General features: G+C 45.3%; 1 non-coding gene across 1 annotated transcript; it reads right to left on the bottom strand.

Annotated features, from left to right (window-relative positions):
- Positions 1-5754: 5754 nt before the first annotated feature.
- trnas-gcu (transfer RNA serine (anticodon GCU)) lies at positions 5755-5836 on the bottom strand. Its single transcript has one exon. It is a non-coding gene; the product is annotated as a tRNA-Ser (tRNA).
- Between the last annotated feature and the right edge of the window lie 13598 nt (positions 5837-19434).

Here is a 19434-nt window from a genome sequence, read left to right as displayed (position 1 = left end):
TAAATCTAGTCTGAGCTAAATGATTTTTCAAATAATTCACAATTGAGGAGTTATTGCAAACGAGTTGTACCCCATAAATCAAACATATTTTCCTTGGTTTGACCCTCTGATTTGGGCTATTCCTAGTTCTCGAATTTCAGTCCAACCATATACCATTCAGGACATGCTGCTCGGTTTCAGAACATGTCTCAACCTTTCAAATTTTCTGGAAAGATCGCTGCCTCTGTCTCCGTCTCTCTGTATCTCTCTCCCGCTCTCAATGTCTCTCTCTCTCGCTCTCCTCTCTTTGTTTCTCTCCCTGATGGCTCCTCTCCTCCTTTGTCGCCACGTCTTTGTCTTGCTATCGATCAGTTTGTCAGTCAGCCTCCTTATTTATCCTCCTGTTTCCTTCCCTCTCCCTCTCTCTCTACCTCCATTCTGCACAAACACTGAGTTTAGATTCTTCCCAAATAACTCTACGCCATTAGCATACATAAAAACACCAGTGGTCCGAATACCGATCCATGAGGCACACTGCTCCTACCGTCTGAACAATGACCTTTCGTCATTTCTCCGTGTTTCCTATTCCTTAGCCAAAGTCATGCATCGGCTACCACTGATCGATAGCGAGACAAAGACATGGCGACAAAGGAGGAGAGGCGCCGTCAGGGAGAGAAACAAAGAGGGGAGAGCGAGAGAGAGACATTGAAAGTGGGAGAGAGATACAGAGAGACGGAGACAGAGGCATAGACAGGCAAATGATGAGATAGATGAAGAGAGATAGGGAGAGAAAAGGAGACATGGACAGAGAGAGACAGAGGGAGAGACAGAGATAGAAAGGCAAAGAGGCAGACATAGAGATACTGTGAAAGAGAGCGGTTTTAATGTTCCTAACAAGTCAAAATTGAACGACTTTCAAACTTGGCCGTTTGAAGGTCCAAATATATAACACAACCTCAGTACCCTCAACAAAATTCTCTAATACTTAATCGAATAATTCAATCCAATTGATCAGATGTGATTTCCATCAAATCTCCATGCAGCCTGTCATTTACTCGGAATTATTTTCCAAGTAACCAATGGCTTTTGCCCTGCACTATGGCCTCTTCGAGTTTCCAAACGCCCCATCAGCCTGACTGGAGGAATTAACAGGGTTTGTTCCTCTCTTTTTATATAGAATAAAGCAGATTGAATATTTATAGTTGTCTAGTCCTCTGAGACCATTACCAAATCCAAGGACCATTGAAATATTCAAGTCAGTGCCCCTGCTTTTGCCACTCATGCATTGCATCCGTACTGGCTAAATGTTCGACTCTATTCTTTAAGAAATTGTGTTGGATTGAAAGGGTTTCACGGAAGCTGTTTGTTCAGTGACTGTGATTAATGCCAGTGTCCATGGACCCTAATACAGACATTGGAGGGTTTCCCTCTTATATTAATAAGGGGCTCATTTTAATGTGTTAGCCTTAGTGACAGCGAGAGAATCAGCTCTGGAAAAAAATAGCAACCAGCGGTCCCAGAGAGTGGCAGTGGATTGATCCGAACCTGAGAACAATAAACCAGGATGCTGCAACAAAGGGTCGAAATTCGACACCAATAGATTGTGATACAAGAACAACAAGCAAGTGTTTCCCCTCGACGTTGGATTATCTTTCGGAAGGCAAAATTGGGAGGTGTGGCAAATATTGAGGAGATCTGCAGAAAATTGCAGGAGGACATTCATGTCCAGAATGAGAAAGTAATTGACGAATGAAATTCTACGCAGATAAACATTGAGGCAGTACATTCTGGTCGGAAGCAGAAGCAGGTCACTTTTTACTTGGGAGTGTGGGTAGAATAGAGGAGCAAAAGGAAGGCAAGGGGAGCGTTAACGTTTATTGCAAGGGGAATGGAATATAAAAGTAGACATGTTTTGCTACAATTATACAGGGCATTGGTAAGACCGCATCTAGAATGCTGTGTCGAAATTTGGTCTCTTATTTCTGAAAGGATATAAATGCGTTAAAAGCATTGCAGAGAAGGTTCCCGCAACTGATACCTGGGATGGGTGTGTGTGCGGTGTTGAGGGGTTAGCGGAGTTATCTTACGACGGTATGTTGGACAGGCTGGGCCTGTATGCTTTGGAGTTTAGAAATTGAGAGCTGATCTTATTGAAACATATAAAAGATCCTGAGGGGACTCGATAGGTGGGTGCTGAAAGGATGTTGCCCCTTGTGGGAGAGAGTGGAAGTAGGGGACACCGTTTAACAATAAGGGGTTCCCTATTTAAGATGGAAATGAGAAGGTATTTTTCTCTCAGATGGTCGTAAATCTTTGGAACTCTCTTCCCAGGAGAGCGGTGGAGAGAGTGGTCAATGAATATTTTTAAGGCAGGGGTACATAGATTCTTGACAAGGGAGACAAATGCTACCGGGGACAGGCGGAATGTAGAGTTGAGGCTACAATCGGATCAGCCATGATCTTATTGAATGGCGGGGCAGACTCGAGGGACTAAATCACCTACCCTTAATTCGTATGCTCGCATGCACAAAGGGATCTCAGAGTACAAATACACCAATCACTAAATGTTGCGCCACGGCTAAGCAAGGGCTTAAAAACAGATGATGCACCAGGCGGTATTCCTAGGGGAATAGAATTGAAAAGTAGGTAAGTTATGTTAAACCTGTATCAATCCGTCAGTATCGAACCTGGGAATACTGAGTACAGGTTTACTCGTCATATTATAAGGGAAAAAAAGATGTAGATGCACTGGAGAGGCTGCAGAGAAGATTTCGACGAGTCGGATCAGGAATGTGTGGCTATACATATCAGGAAATAATTAACAGTCTCGTTTATCTTTTTAAAAAAGGCTGAGGGGGTACGAGAGGGCTTTCAAATCATGACTTTTTTCACATACAGTGGAAACAAGAGAAAGCTCCCTCTAGTGGAGAAGAGCATAACTAAAGGCCCTTAGTGTGGCTACAGTCACCAATAAATCCGATAGGGAATTCAGCAGAGACTTAATTACCCATTGAGTGGTGGGAATGTGAACTCAGTACCTCGGGGAATACTTGAAGCGAATAGTCCAGGTGCATTTAAGGAAAAGCTAGAAGCGCCTCACGCAGAATGGGACAGAAGGTTCCCATGATAGGTTTGTGTGAGGAAACATGGGAGCAGGTTTGATTACAGCTTAAAACCCCGCATGGACTGGTTGGGCTCAATGGACTGTTCCTGTGCCATATACCCCATGCAGCCCTAAGTTGATACTCCTGTATTGTATGGCACGGTGCATGCTACCAGACCAGCCTGGCGTTCGGGCCCGTTGTACTTAAATAGAGAAGGTGGTGGTGTCTGGAAAGTGATTTTTCGGCCCAGTTCAATGCCTCCTGCCAGAAAGCTAAAAGGACCTCCATCCACGGAGCTTCTCATCTCCATTGCTTCATCCAAAAACTGAGTTTTAAGCAACAAATGAAAATAATGGAAAATTCCGGCGAGTCTTTTACCATGTGGGGACACAACAGGCCACTGTACAACAGGAGAAGACGGGGACCATTCTGCCTTGCTCCACCATTAAATTAGATTAAGGCTGCTCTGCATTTTCACTTCACCCACCCGCCATTGTTCTGTAACGCGGGCCACCATTTGACAACCCGAATAAACAGAGTAAAGGTGGGCAAATATGCAAAGCAGACGAACGCACAAAGGAATCACTGAATAACGACAACCCCTTCCCTTGTTTACAATACCACAAGCAAACGAATAATAAGCCAAACACTGCGGATGCTGGAAATATGAAATAAAAACAGAGAATTCTGGAAACAGTATCTGTAGACTCGAAATGTTCACTCTGTCCCTTTCCCAAAGGCACAAACTAATAAAAAGCAAAACACTGCAGTATCTGTTGGGAGGGAAACAGAATTTTTCCAGCATTCCCTGTTTTTATTTTATATTAAACGAATAAAAAGCACTGATTAGCTTTAACTCTTTTTTGCAAACTCTCCGATTGAATCACTCGGCCTCGCAGTGCTCAGATGAGCTAGGATTGCAAATCATCGGCAGAAGGGAGCGTTAGCCCGTGTCACAGCGAGAGCACATCTGACTTCGGATCAGATAACTGTGCGAGTGAATCACTTCCCGGACACGGCCACTTTTAAACCCGGCATGCGTCTGAATAAATGCTACCACCTACAGATAAACACAGTCGCCCTTTCAGCGTTTAGGGCAAGAGGTGTGTGACTCCCCCCATTTACATGTGTGTACAAAGGTCAGAAAACAGCAGAGATGCGAGTGGTTTTCCGGAAAATCTTCCAAATATGTCTTCATGTCTCCCACTCACTCACCGAGGACGTTTCCGCCAGGAGTGGAAAGTCAACGATAAACACAGCCAGAGAGGCCTGTAACAAGCCACGGTTCGGGGAGGTTTTTTACTATGATTTAGACTTGTGGCTCAGTTGGTTAAAGAACCTCTTTCCTAACTTGGGGGTCGTGAACTCGTTTTATCACTTAGAGCACTCCGTGCAGAGGGATAAAACAAAGTAGAATTTATTTTCTTCGTTCAGGTTTGCAGAATGGGTGTTTGAAATTGCAGAGCCAAGATTTCAAAGTATCTCAGCCAATTGCAGTTTCTGTGAAAGAGGCTTTCTTAGCCGTTGAATTCTACCTAGAAGCCGGGCTCAATATTATTCTCACTGAAATACACTGTGACTCCGTCTATTTTCTTTTTTCCTTTACTCTTTCACGGTATGTGGGCGTCGCTAGCAGGGCCAGCATTTGTTGGCCATCCCTAATTACCCCCTGTAGTGGTTTGCTGGGTCATTCCAGAGGCCAGTTAAGCGTCAACCACATTGCTGTGGATCTAGAGCTCCTCCCCGAAAGGGCATCAATGAACCTGACAGGTTTTTGCTACAATCGATTATACTTGGCATAACTACCATTACTGAGGCTAGCTTTATATTCCAGAGTTGTTCACTGAATTTAAAATCCACCAGTTCCTATGGTGGGAGTTAAACCCATATCCCTCAGGGCATTTGCCTGGGCCCTTTGGGTTATTGAAAATAATGGAAAATTACAGCGAGTCGTTTACAACCTGGGGACACAACACCGACATTGCCAATACACCCCCCACTTCCCCGCAGCCTGTTCCTAGCGAGGTTAGGGGTTCGCTACGGGCCGCTTCCAACTGAGACTGAGACAGGGATAAAAAGGGGGAGGCTTGCCTCGAGGTTTGGAATACATCGTCAGTCAGGAGTCAAACGCATCTCGTTCGTTCGTTTGATGCTATCATCGTTTCCCCCAGAACGTTGACTGCTATAGGTCTCCACCTCTGTCTGCCCTGTGCAGCCCTTTCACATTCCATAGGGGTCAACTGCATCCAGTCCATTAGATCCACCGTCCAGTCCTAGACCTGCTTCACTCTTCTACTTGACCCTCTCCGTCTACCGGCTGCTTCAGTTGTGTGCCCAAAATATTGCAATCTTCTCTTCCAGATGCTGTACACTAATTTCCTCTATTCCCCGGGCATTTTCAGCACTTCCTCATTATATTTCCCTCTGTCTGGGGTCCTCCTCCATGTCTATATGTATCTAAAGCATTTATATCTCTTATGCTCTTATCTCCCGATGGAAGAAACTAGAAAAACTCTCTACCCAGATTAGAGAATCAGCAGATCCGTGTAGGGAAAGTGAATTAGATCATACTTTCCCAGTGTCCAACTGGCTTGTGTACTGGTGTCTCTGTTCCTCCACAGTTTCCAGCATCTCACCACTTCAAATACAAAACGGAGCACCTTCAGAAAAACGACAAGGGTGGGATTCGAACCCACGCGTGCAGAGCACAATGGATTAGCAGTCCATCGCCTTAACCACTCGGCCACCTTGTCCAATGAACGAGAGGCTTCAACTCGTGCTTTTCCAATGCATGCAAAGTTGGCCAAGCAGGTGGCTTTCATCATTAGACCTGTTTGTGCGGGCGGGTGTGCAATGTTGCAGATGAAGCTGCTGTACAAACGGGCATTTCCATCACATCAGCTTATGATCTGTTGGAACCGACCGGTGTGAAACATTCCCAGATCCTTGTCCCACAAGTAGTGTGAAATCCCATTGCGGAAAGAATGGAACATACAATCATTTGATCACATCCTGATTAACACCACTCGAACACCTTAAACATGGAGCCACCAATACAGTCATGATTACTTTCTAATTTCTCAGGGGACGCCATCTGAGCACGCTGACTGGCAGAGCTGCATTACCCCCACTTGACTAGCGACCTTAGGTCGACCTGGCTTCTGATCTTCAGCAGAACAGACAATAGGACGTATCATTGAACATCAAATAGATCTCGAGAAGTAACAAATCGAATTTGTTTCATCCTTTCACGGGATGTGGGCTTCGTTGGCTGGGCCAGCATCTATTGCCCATCCCTAATTGCCCTTGAGAAAGTGGTGATGAGCTGTCTCTTGCACCGCTGCAGTCCATGTGGCGTGGGTGTTGGGAAGGAAGTTCCAGCGACAGTTCCAGCGATATATTTCCAAGTCAGGATGGTGAGTGACTTGGAGGGGAACTTCCAGGTGGTGGTGTTCCCATGTGTCTGCTGCCCTTATCCTTCTAGGTGGTAGTTGTCAGGGGTTTGGAAGGTGCTGCCTAATGAGCCTTGTTGAATTTCTGAAGTGCATCTTGTAGATGGTACACACTGCTGCTACTGTGTGTCGGTGATGGAGGGAGTGAATGTTTGTGTATGTGGTGCCAATCAAGTGGGCTGCTTTGTCCTGGATGGTGTCAAGCTTCTTGAGTGTTGTGGGAGCTGCACTCATCCAGGTGAGTGGGGACTATTCCATCACACTCCTGCCTTGTGCCTTGTAAATGGTGGACAGGCTTTGGGGAGTCAGGAGGTGAGTTACTCATCGCATGATTCCTAGCCTCTGACCTGCTCTTGTGGCCACAGTATTCATATGGCTAGCCCAGTTCAGTTCCTGGTAAATGGTAACCCCCAGGATGTTGATAGTGGTGGATTCAGCGATGGTAATCCCATTGAACATCAAGGGGGGATGGTTGGATTCTCTCTTGTTGGAGAAGGTCATTGTCTGGCACTTGTGTGACACGAATGTTACTTGCCACTTGTCAGCCCAAGCCTGGATATTGTCCAAGTCTTGCTGCATTTGGACATGGACTGCTTCGGTATCTGAGGAGTCGCGAATGGTGCTGAACATTGTGCAATCATCAGCGAACATCCCCACTTCTGACCTTATGATGAAGGAAGGTCGTTGATGAAGCAGCTGAAGATGGTTGGGCCGAGGACACTACCTTGAGGAACTCCTGCAGTGATGTCCTGGAGCTGAGATGACTGGCCCCCAACAACCACAACCATCTTCCTTTATGCTAGGTATGACTCCAGCCAGTGAAGGGTTTTCCCCCTGATTCCCACTGACTCCAGTTTTGCTAGGGCTCCCTGATGCCGCACTGGGTCACATTTTCTATATGATATCTCCCCTTAACCATCCATGCTCTAGAGAGAAGAATCCCAGATTGCCCAGTCTCTGAACTCGCTATAGCCTTGCAAATGTTGCTTTAACTGTATTTAAGAAATTCGCCTTCGGAATTTATTATTGAACCTGCTGTTTCCACCATTTTTTCTGGCAGAGAATTGCAGGTCCCAGCAGCTCGCTGTCTAAGAAAATTTCGCATTTTCCCCTTTGCCAAACACCATAATCAGCTGACCCAAAGCTTTGCTGAACCTATTCTTACATTCAGCCGTCATCCCAATGTTCACTCAGGAATATTGACTCCATGAGCCATCTGTGTCCTCTAACTGAACTCCTGAGATTGGAAAAATTGCACTTAGCCGAGTAAACCCAACATAATTCTAAACCACTACATTAACACTAGATTAAATCTTCCTTCAGTCGTCGCTGCTCCCTTGTCAGGCACCGAATCATCCTGCATTTACGGGACACAAGGGGGCCATTCAGCCATCGGTTTCACGCCGGCTCTCTATAGAGCAATAGAAATATCCCATTTTCTCACTCTATTCCCGTGACCCTGCGAGATGATTGCTCTCACGTGTCAATCCAATTTCATTTTTAAATCATTGGTGGTCTCCGCTTCCACCACTCCCAATGACAGTGAATTCCAGGTCATTACCACTCTTGTGTGCAAGCGCTTTTTTGCAGAACCACCCTGTATCTCTTGCCCAAAGCACCAAACCTGTACCCCTGGCCCTTCTACCAGCAGCTAGGGCGAACAGTCTCTATTGTATCTTCCTCTTAGCTGTGAAGCATCCGTCATTACCGGACGGTGGTTGAGCCATGACTTATGTGGTCATTTGTATTACGGGAAAGGGCGCGGATGCAGGGCCCAAGTTGACGTCAGCGCGAACAGGGATCAAACCCCGCGATGTTGGAATTATTCTGAGCCACATGCTGGCTACATAGCTAACTGAGACCCCAGCTGTGTCTACACCGGTCGTAACCTTGTCACCTCCTTCAAGTATCCCCTCAATCTCCTTTGCTCTAAGGAGAACAACTCCAGCTTCCCTAACCTAACCTTGCAGATAGCATCCCTAAATCCTGGAACCATTTTGGAAAATTTCCTCTGCACCATCTCAAGTACCCTCATTTCCTTCCTAAAGTGCGGTGACCAGATCTGGCCACAATTCTCCAGTTGGGGCCTAACCAGAGTTTAATGAATGTTCAGTATGACTTCCTTGTGTTTGTGCTCAATGCCTCTATTTGTGAATCCCAAGAACCCTCATGTTTTGCCAATCACTTTGAGGATAGATCCTCCCAACTTGGAAAGTCTATGCACATGAACTCTTAAATCTCTCTATCCCTGCATGCCTTTCAAAACTGCCATTAAGTCTACATCTGCTGTTGCCTTCCTATTCTGCCAGTCCATCTATGTCCTGGTGCACTCAGTTGGTTTCATCTTCATTTCCAGTCAAGCTCAGTATCAACGGCAAATTTTGAGAACTTGCTCTCTTTGCCTGGCACTGAAACTTGGGGAACATCACTTTCTACCATCCTCCATCATGATGAGCAATCGTTTACCGTGATTCGCTCGTTTCTGTTCTCCAGCCTTTGTCTTTTTTTCTATCCAAGCTGACGCTGACCCCCTATTCTATGAGCCTCAATTTTGTGAACTAGTTTTTTGGGTTGCACTTTGTCATACAGATTCTCAAAATTCGTATAGACAATGTCCTTTGTCTTCCCTTCATTAACATTCCTTGTAACTTCAACAAACGCTCCATTTAGATTAATCAAGCAGGGCTTGCATTGTATAAGTCAGCATTGCCCCTCCGTTAAAAAGAACTCAAACCGCTCCAAAGGCCTGTTGCTGTTTTTTCCCCCTTGATTATTGTTCTTAAATCTTTACCAGCCGTTGGTGTTAAAATGACAAGGTTAATAGGACTGTTTTGACAGCCCTTCTTGAATAAGGGTGTCGTATTTACCACTCTCAAATCTGCTTTCTATTTAGGGAATATTGGAAGATTTTGGCAATCACTTCCGCCACTTGCTCTTCCAATTCCTCAAGCAACCTTCGGGCAAGCCATCCACACCAGGTGACTTATCCATCCTCAGCACCGCCATCCTTTCCAGTACACCGCCCCAATCAATACTTCCCCCCTCCATGAAGTTTAACTGGGGGGTCTCGTGGGGGGCTGGAGCTTCTCTGAAGCTCTGGGTTTTAGTCCCACTCCAGGGCTTGATGGCCAAAGAAAGTGCGTTCATAGCCTAGGCAAACGGTCTTGTTGCCGACCTCTAAACTTTTACAATACACTTACGGCAGGCAGTAAGAGCGGGGGAGTAGTCAGCCATGTCTGGGACGGGGAGCCGCCCATCAAGTTATAGTCTCAGGCGACAGGCTGGTGGGCAGTTCCAGGAAAATCCCGCCGTGGATAAAGCATGTGCTTTATCTCCCTCGTGTGCCAATGACACAGAAAAGCTTCTGTGTCTACTGGCACACGATTAGTTCCACCTCTATGGATATTTTGGCAGCATTCTCTTTCTTAGCAAAAACTGATGCAAAATTCTCATTAAGTATTTTACCCTTGCCCTTCAACATTAAGCATATATCACCGTCCTCCTCTCTACTAGGGCGCACCGGGCTCTTCCAACCTTATTATTTACATGGCGGTAAAATTGCTTTTGGTTTCTTGTTCCTTTGACTGCATTTCTATACTCATATTCCTTCTTTGCAAGTATTATTTCACTCCCCACTTTCTCCTACAGTTCATTGCAATTGGCTAGATTACTCGGTGGAAGAATTCACCTAATATGCATCATGCTGCCTCTTTTTTGCTTCTTCATATTCTCTATCCCCATCGTTATGCCAGCCCTGGCTTCGTTCCCTTACCTTCCACCTATGTTCTAAGATACCTAACCTGTACCTGAATCTATTCTGTACCTTTTCCTTAAAGATCGCCAATTGGCCAGTTACAGAATTTCCTTACAATCCTGATCCCTTTTATATGGGTTTATCCTCTTTCATTCCATTGAAGTTCACCCTCTTCCAATTTAGAACTTATATTTGATGTTATTCATTTTTGCTCTCTGTTACTAATCTAAACTTTATGATACTATGATCACTCTTACCTGATTGCTCACCCACAGACACATGATCCACTTGACCTACCTCATTGCCCAACACCGGGCCCAGCAATGCCTCCCTGCTGCTTGTACCAAGAGCATAATAGCCAAGGAAGTTCTGAAGATATTTCAGAAATTATTTCCCTTCCTTACATTTTACTCTAATAATATTCTATTCCAAATCTAGGTAACTAACTTTCCCAAATTCACCACTCTGTAGTTCTTGAATATCTCTGTGAATCCATGGTAGATTCTGTCCTCTGTCTCTCTTTCACGATTTGCAGGTCCATGGACTAACCTCAGTAGCGCAATCGTGTATTCATTCTTCAGAACTTCCTGTCTTGTTTACCCTGAAGGACACCTATTTCCGGCAAAGCAATGCCTTGTCTAATTAACACTGCAATCTGACCGCCTGCTTTTTCCTTCCATAACTTTTTTTTTCCTTTGAAAGTTTTGCATCTTTGAATATTAAGGATAGAACAATGGCAGATTTTCTAAATCTCTCAACGTAACAGAAGCCCACATCCATGAGAAGCATTCGAGTAAATCTCATTTGCACCTTCTCTAAGTCCGTGACATCCGTGACGAACATATAGTGCTCAGCAAGGGTGTAAGAAGCGGTGTGTAACAAGTTCTGATTTCCACAACGTTGTTATACCGTACCTCTGTTTTTAATGATAAGGACACCGCATGCTTTTTAAACAGCCTTTCAAACTTCAGTTGTGATCGTACATTTCCAGGTCTCTAATGCTGAGCCCCCCTTAAAATTTAGTTTTTATTGCCCCTCACCATGATTCATGTCACTAGGTATCACGCCACGCTTCATTCTACCTGCTAGTCCTTGCCCTCTAAAGTATGCTACTTTCCTTCTCGCTGTTTATTAGCAATTCCTAGCTTCACGTCAACTGAAAACTCTGCCATTATGTACACCCAAGCCTATCAATTGACACTCATCAAAAGTGCCATCGCCCCAACATCGATCTGGGGAACATCATTGCAAACTCCCTTCAGCCAGAAAAACAACCATTCACCACTACCCTTTGCTTTCTATCGGTTTGCCAATCAATTCGTTAATGCCCTTTAACAGCATGTACTTTAATTTTTGTATCAAGTTTGCTCTACAGGACTTAATCAAACACCTTTTGAATGGAATAAAAAACATGACGAAAAGCTGGAAATGCTCAGCATGTCAGGCAGCATCCGTGGAGAGAAACAGAGTTAAAGTTTCAGGTCGATGACCTTTCATCAGAAGACTTCTGCTTCTCTTTTTATTTAATAATATTAGTTTCTACACTTTTGCTTTTACCTTTTGATAGGATATGAATATTGGTAAATTGTAGTCAACTGTACTCATTGAATCATAGAATTGCACAATATCCAGGGAGGTCATTCGATACATCAATTCTGTGTGGGGCCTTTCAAAGAATAATCTTCATCCCACTCCCCACACCTTTCCCCATATCACAACGATGCTTTTCCTTCACATGTTTATCCAGTTCCCTTTTGGACTCTGTGATTGGATCAGCAACCACAACCCTATGAGACAGTTTATTTCGAGCCCTAACCATGTGTTGCTTAACAAAATCTGCTCCTCATGTCTCCCCTGCCTCTTTTGGCAATCAGCTTCAATATGCGCCCTCTGGTTATCAGTCTTTCAGGCATCGGAAACAATTTAACTTTTTAATGTGTTCAAATCCTGCATAATTTTAAACAGCCCGATGAAACATCCCATTAATCTTCTCTGTTCTAAGTAGAAGAATCCCTGTTTCTCCAATTTCTCCATGTAATTGCAATCTCACATCCCTGGAATGATTCTAGTAATCCTCATCCATATCTCCTCCAAAGCCTTCACACACTCCCTAAAGTACGGTGCCCAGTATTGAATTCAATGCTCCAAATGGTGCCAGGTCCCATTATCTTTATTCACTGCTTTGTTAACCTATACATCCGCTCACATTATTTTAGAAGGCTTCCTGATATCTATTGATGTCCTCATCAATGTTCTCTTGCATGTTGATTTATTATAAACTTGCTATCACTAAACTGTAATCCTTCCATTTTACTTATTTCTCAATCCAGTCCTGATCCCAGGTGAAATCTCTGTGTTTTTTAAATTACTTAACCCAGTCTCCAGCAGAAAACCCTGACACATGAACAGTAATGTGACCAGTTTCTCAACACAATAACAAATGTGTTGTTATGATCCCAGCTAATGTTAATACTGGACAAGTCAGATCCCAGCGTAAAACCTAGCTTGACCAATACTGAAGCAGTCCGTGTCTATGCAAGGATCAGGATCAGGAGCAGAAACGTAGTTTGATTCGCCAACATGAAGCCCGTGTCACTGGACAATGATCAGAAACAGGGACTTTATATGGTTTGCCTGCATTCATTAATGTTCATTGGGAGGAGGATCCTTGTCTGATACCCCCACACTAACCCAGGTTCATTGAGGAATGATCAGAAGCAGGAAAGTGGGTTGATTCCCAAAGGAAACCCTGTCGCGGGAAGCTGGGCTGATTGCCCCACACAGAAACAGAGTCACTGGGTGACGACCAAGGGCAGGAACCTGGGCACGTTAAGCCAGATCCATGGGAAATGAACAGGAGATGGAACCTGGGCCAATTCCAGTCACGCCAAAACTGTTTCTTTGCGTAGTGATCAGCAGCAGGAACATAGGCCGAAGAACCCACAGCAACACATGATCACTGGGCAACAATCTGGAGCAGGAAACTGGCCTGATGTCTGCACACTAACCCAAAGTCAGTGGGTATGGATCAAGGCCAAAAAAACACTCATATTTTCCCACTTTAACCCACTGTCACTGTGCAAAGGACTGGGCAATGAAGCTTGATCCTGCTTCCAGCCTGAAACTGTATCACTGGTTCAAGAGCATTGTGGATACCATTTCCCCACCCCACCCCACCCCACCCCACCAACTTCCCAGGACATTGGGAAGTGATCAGGAACAGGGAGCTGAGATGATTCCCGCACAGTACAAAAATCACTGGGTAATGATCAGTCGGAGGAACCTGGGCTGATTCCTCCACATTTATCCAGGACCACTGCATAATTACGAGGAGCAGGGATCTGGACTTATTCCCCCAAGCTAACCCAGTTTCACTGGATAACGACTAAGAACAGGAAACTGATTAATTCATCCATACTAACCATGGGTCACTGGATAATGATGGGGAACAGGGAGCTGATTAATAACTCCACAGTAACCCAGGGGTCACCCGATAATGACCAGGAACAGGAAACTTATTAGTTCCTCCACACTAACTCAGGGTCACTGGATAATGATGAAGAACAGGAAACTGCAATTATTCACTCACAGGGTCACTGGATAATGGCTCAGAGCAGGAATCTAGGTTGATTTGCCTCCAATAACGCACAGAGACTGAACAACGATCAGGAGCAAGGAACTGCGTTTATTCCACCCCGCACAGAACTAGACACTAGAAACAACAATGGTATACCCAGTCCTGTAGATCTTTACCAGTCCTCCCAAAATTGGGAGAGCTGTCCCACAGACTAGTCAAACAAAATCCTGACATAGTCATACTCATCGACTACACCTTACAGAGAATGCCCCAGACACCACCTTCGTCACCATCCCTGGTTACGTGCTGTCCCACCAGCAGGACAGATCCACCAGAGGTGGCGGTACATTGATATACAGTCGGGAGGGAGATGCCCTGGGAGTCCTCAATATTGGCTCTGGACCCCATGAAGTCTCGTGGCATCAGCTCAAACATGGGCAAGAAAACTTCATACTGATTACCACCTACTAACCCCCCGCCTGATGGATCAATACTCCTCTATGTTGAACACCACTCGGAAAAAGCACTGAGGATGGCAACAGCACAGAGTATACTCTGGACAGAGGACGTCATTGTTCATCCCCACGAGTGGATCAGATGCACCACTACTGACCAAGCCAGCCAAGTCCTAAGGAATATAACTGCTAGACTGGGACTCCAGCAGTTGGTGAGGAACCAATAAGAGAGAAGAAAAACTGCTTGACCTTGTCCTCACCAATCTACATTTCGCAGGTGCCTATGTCCATGCCATTATTGGTAGGAGTGACCAGTGCACAGTCCTTGAGGAGACGAAATCCCATCTTCACATTAAAGATACCCTTCATCGTGTTATCATCATACTGAATGGGATAGATTTTGAACTCATCCAGAAACTCAAAACAGGGCATTCAGTAGGCACTGTGGGCATCTGCATTAGCAGAACTGTATACAACCACAATCAGTAACCTCATGGCCTGGCATATCCCCCGCTCTACCATAATCATCAAGCCGGGGTTAAACCTTGGTTCAATGAAGAGTGCAAGAAGGCATACCAGGAGAAGCACCAGACATACATAAAACTGAGGTGCTAACCAGGTGAAGCTTCAATACAGGGCTACTTGCGTGCCAAACAGCAGAAGCAGCCAGTGATAGACAGGGCGAGGCGATCCCACAACCAAAGAATCAGATCTGAGCTCTGTGGTCCTGCGGCATCCAGTCATGGAAGGTGTTGGACAATTAAACAACTCAGTGGAGGAGGAAACTCCACAAATGTGCCCACCCTCAATGAATGGGGAGCCGGCACATCAGTGTAGAAGACAAGGCTGAAGCATTCACCACCATATTCATCCGGAAATGTCGAGTGGATGATCCATCTCGGCCTCCTCCAGTAGTCCCCCAGTATCACAGATGCCATTCTTCAGCCAATTCAATTTATTCCATATAATGTAAAGAAACGTCTGAATGACTGGATACTGCAATAGCTATGGGCCTTGATAATATTCCGGTAATAATACTAAAAACTGGTGCTCCAGATTTTGCCACGCCCCTAGCTGTTCCAGTACAGCTACAACACTGTCATTTACCTGGCAATGAGGAAAATTGCCCAGGTATGTCCTGTCCACAATAAAGCAGAACAAATCCAACCCAGCCAATTATTGCCCCATCAGTATATTCTTGGGTCATCAGCAAAGTGATGGAAGGCATCATCGACGGTGCTATCAAATGGCACTTACTCAGTAATAACTTGTTCATTGTGCCTCAGTTTGGGTTCCACCACTGCCACTCAAATTCTAACCTCCGAACAACATTGGTCCAAAAATGGACAAAAATGCTGACGTTAAGAGGTGAGGGGAGAGTGACTGCGGTGGACATCAAGGCATTGACCCAGTGTGGCTGGAACACTAGCAAAACTGAAGTTAATGGAATTCAGAGGGATAATGCTCCTCTGGTTGGAGTCATATTTAACACAAAGGAAGATGGTTGTAGTTACTGGAGGTCAAACATTTCATTCCCAGGACATCACTGCAGGAGCTCCTCAGGGCAGTGCCCTTGGTCCAATCATCTTCAGCTGTTTCGTCAATGACCTTCCCTCTATCATAAGGTCAGAAATGGGGAAGTTCGCTGATGATTGCACAATGTTTAGAACAATTCATGAATCATCGGATATTGAAGCAGTCCGGGTCCATATGCAGGAAGGTCTGAACAACATTCAGAATGGGCTGATAAGTGGCAAGTAACATTTGCATCACACGAGTGCCAGACAATGACCATCTCCAACAACAGACAAGCTAACCATCGCCCCTTAACGTTCAATGGCATTACCATCACTCAATTCCCCTCTATCAATATCCTGGGGATTACCATTACCCAAAAACTGAACTGGACCAGATATATAAATATCGTGGCTATAAGAGCAGATCTAGAGGCTGGGAATTCTGAGGCGAGTTACTCACCTCCTGACATCCCAAAACTGGTCTACCATCTACAAGGTACAAGTCAGAAGTGTGATGGAATACTCCACATTTGCCTCCAACAAGACTCATGAAGCTCCACACCATCCAGGAAAAAGTAACCCGCTTAATTGGCACCTAACTCACCACCTTAAACACAATCTTCCCCCTCGACCGACGCATAGTGGCAGCAGTGTGTACCATCAACAAGATGCACCACAGCAACTCGCTAAGGCACCTTCAGCAGCACCTTCCAAACCCGCGACCTCTTCCACCTAGAAGGACAAGGGCAGCAGATGCATGGGAACACTACCACCAGCAAGTTCCCCTCCAAGCCGCACACCATCCTGACTTTGAACGATATCAGTGTTCCCCCAATGTCGCTGATCAAAATCCCGGGGCTACATTTCTAACGGCACTGTGGGTGAACCGGCACTACATGGGCTGTAACAATTCAAGAAGGCAAATCACCACCAGCTTCTCAGGGACAGTTAGGGGTGACCAATAAATGCTGGCCTAGACTATGACGCCCACATCCCGTGAAAGAATTAAAAGAAAGGTATTGCTGCAATTGCAATCTTCAGGTCACACCTGTGTGCAGTTTTGATTTCCAGATCTACAGAAGAAGCCTCACAATGAGAGAGACAATGGTTCCCTAGATGATTCTGGAGTGGGCTGATTTTTTTTATTCATTCTTGAATGTGGACATCGCAGGGTAGGCCAGCATTTATTGCCCATCCCTAACTGCCTTTGTTCAGAGGGCATTTAAGAGTCAACCACATTGCTGTGGGTCTGGAGTCACATGTAAGCCAGGCCAGGTAAGGGCAGCAGATTTCCTTCCTTAAAGGACATTAGTGAACCAGATGGGTTTTTTACGTCAATTGGCAAAGGTTTCACGGTTCTCATTAACTCCAGATTTTTACTGAATTCAAATTTCACCATGTTGATGCCATATAGCCCAGTCCCAGCCCAGCTCCATCTTGGAGGGGCACAGGCAGTGGCAGTGACAGGGGGGAAAGAGAAAGAGATGGAGATGGAGAGTGCCAATCAGTGTTCCCACAGAGCCGTATGGAGCAGTCTCGAAGGTACGACGCAGGTCCTGGTCTATGTTAAATTACCCATTTGTCAAAAGTTTGAACCAAGATGAGACAACGCCCAGAAAAAAGAATTGCCGCACACAGTAACTGCATTCTCAAGGAAACACTGGAGCCAATGGTGATTCGGTGATATTCAAACTTGCCTCTGCATCAAAAGAAGATGTGTTCAGGTCAGAGGACAAAATCTATGTTCATGCCGCCCATCAGAGAATTAGAATACACACCGTGTGAGTACTCCTGATCGCCATTTGATGAAGGAAGAAACCTCAGCCAGTCTTTAATTGGAATAGATTTATTCACAAAATGAAGCTTTACAGATTCTTCTGAATCCACTCTACTTCTGCGTTACTGTGTGTCTATTTAGATATCTTCAACTAGTCATTTAATCAATATCTCCCACCAGTATTTGCTTAACCTTAATTGATACAATGAACACTGCGAGACTGGAACTAAAATCTAGTGTTGAATTTGTGCATTTTGCATTGCTTTAATGTTTGATGAGAATGTTAACCCGGAGACATTTTTCTCCTGTGGGAGGAGCGTTGGCTGAATAAATATTATAGCAGATCCTACCACCAATGTGAACAGTTTCTCCCGACCTACCCTGTCCAGACCCCTCGTGATTCTCAACTGTCAAATCTCCCCTAATCTTCTCTTCTCCAAGGAAACCAGTCCCAACTTCTCCAATCTACCCTCATAACTGAAGTTCCCCATCCCTGGAACCATTCTCCTGAAGCTTGCCTGCATCCTTTCCAATGCCTTCACATCCTCCTTAAAAATGTGGTGCCCCAGAACTGGACGCAATGCTCCAGCTGAGCTCGAGCTGGTGACACGGTTTGTGCAGTACGGCCTGCCATCGCTAGAGGCGCTTTGTCTGAAGAGCACTCCCACGACGAGCAACCAAGTTTTGTACCTTCTCCCAGCACTTGGTGGACTATGCATGGAGGGCGCTTCCGCGATGATAAACACTGTGATTGACAGCTTGGTCCATTTTGCTGTGGTACCACGGTGGGTTGAGTTGAAGTCCAGCCGAACTCTTTCGTTATGCGTTTTTAAGAGGAAAATAAAACAATCTTGAACAGTCTACAGAGTTTGTGCCGCCTCAATAGACCCGATTATCAATAAAGTTGAACCTCGGGATCAGAATTAAGATCGTTTCCTGGCTCGGCGCTGCTAATATAAAGCACTTACTGCCCCCTGGGATTCTTGGGGATGGGATATTAAATGGGATTTCCTTCCAGTGTAAAAAAGCCCTTTGGTTCTTTCTATGATTTAATCAATTTAACAATGAGAGTGAGTGGGTAGTTCACTGCCCTTTTCAGCTCCTCTCTGAATTTGGTCTGGATCGCAGCATAAATAGATGTGTTGGTGCAGGAATTGAGAGTCTGCAGCATCTTTGATGTGTGATCTATGATCAGGCGGGCATCGGTGGGGGAGGCATAGATGCGAATGCCTGCAATACGCCGGTAAATGCTATACACAACCCGGGTTGTCCATAACAGTATGAAACTGCCAGATATACTGAAGAGTAAAATCATGGATTTCCTCCGGTTCTCCATCTCTGGATCCTTGTGATTTTCTCCATTGCGGCCCTGGAGTTTCCTGCGGACCCGGCTGGTCACTAAAATTCGTCTTGACTGTCAGGACATTGAGCAACAACATCAGAAACAACGGGACAGAAGGGGTTAAAATTCGGAGGGTGAACTCAAATGCGGCCCATGCGGGAGCTGTAGAGAAGCTCGGTTTAGGGACACAAAACCAAGGCACATCCTCAGTTATATATAATAGTTGATATGAAAAGTACCAGGGGAGAGTCCCTAAAAATCCCAGCACACTTACTGCTCCCAGGACCACAGCCGCCACTTTCTCGGTGCAATATCTTGCTTTCAGCCTTTCACAACAAATGGCAACAAATCGATCAAAAGTGAAAGCGACTGTGAACCAGACAGAAGCCACCGTGGCTGTATCAATCAGGACGTCCATGAGGAGAGCAATAGAAATGAATGAAAATGGGAAATGAATTACAATAGTCCAGTTTAATA

Source organism: Cetorhinus maximus, chromosome 31 (assembly GCF_964194155.1).
Source record: "Cetorhinus maximus chromosome 31, sCetMax3.hap1.1, whole genome shotgun sequence".
Classification (NCBI taxonomy): domain Eukaryota; kingdom Metazoa; phylum Chordata; class Chondrichthyes; order Lamniformes; family Cetorhinidae; genus Cetorhinus; species Cetorhinus maximus.
This window is presented reverse-complemented; position numbering and strand designations above follow the sequence as displayed.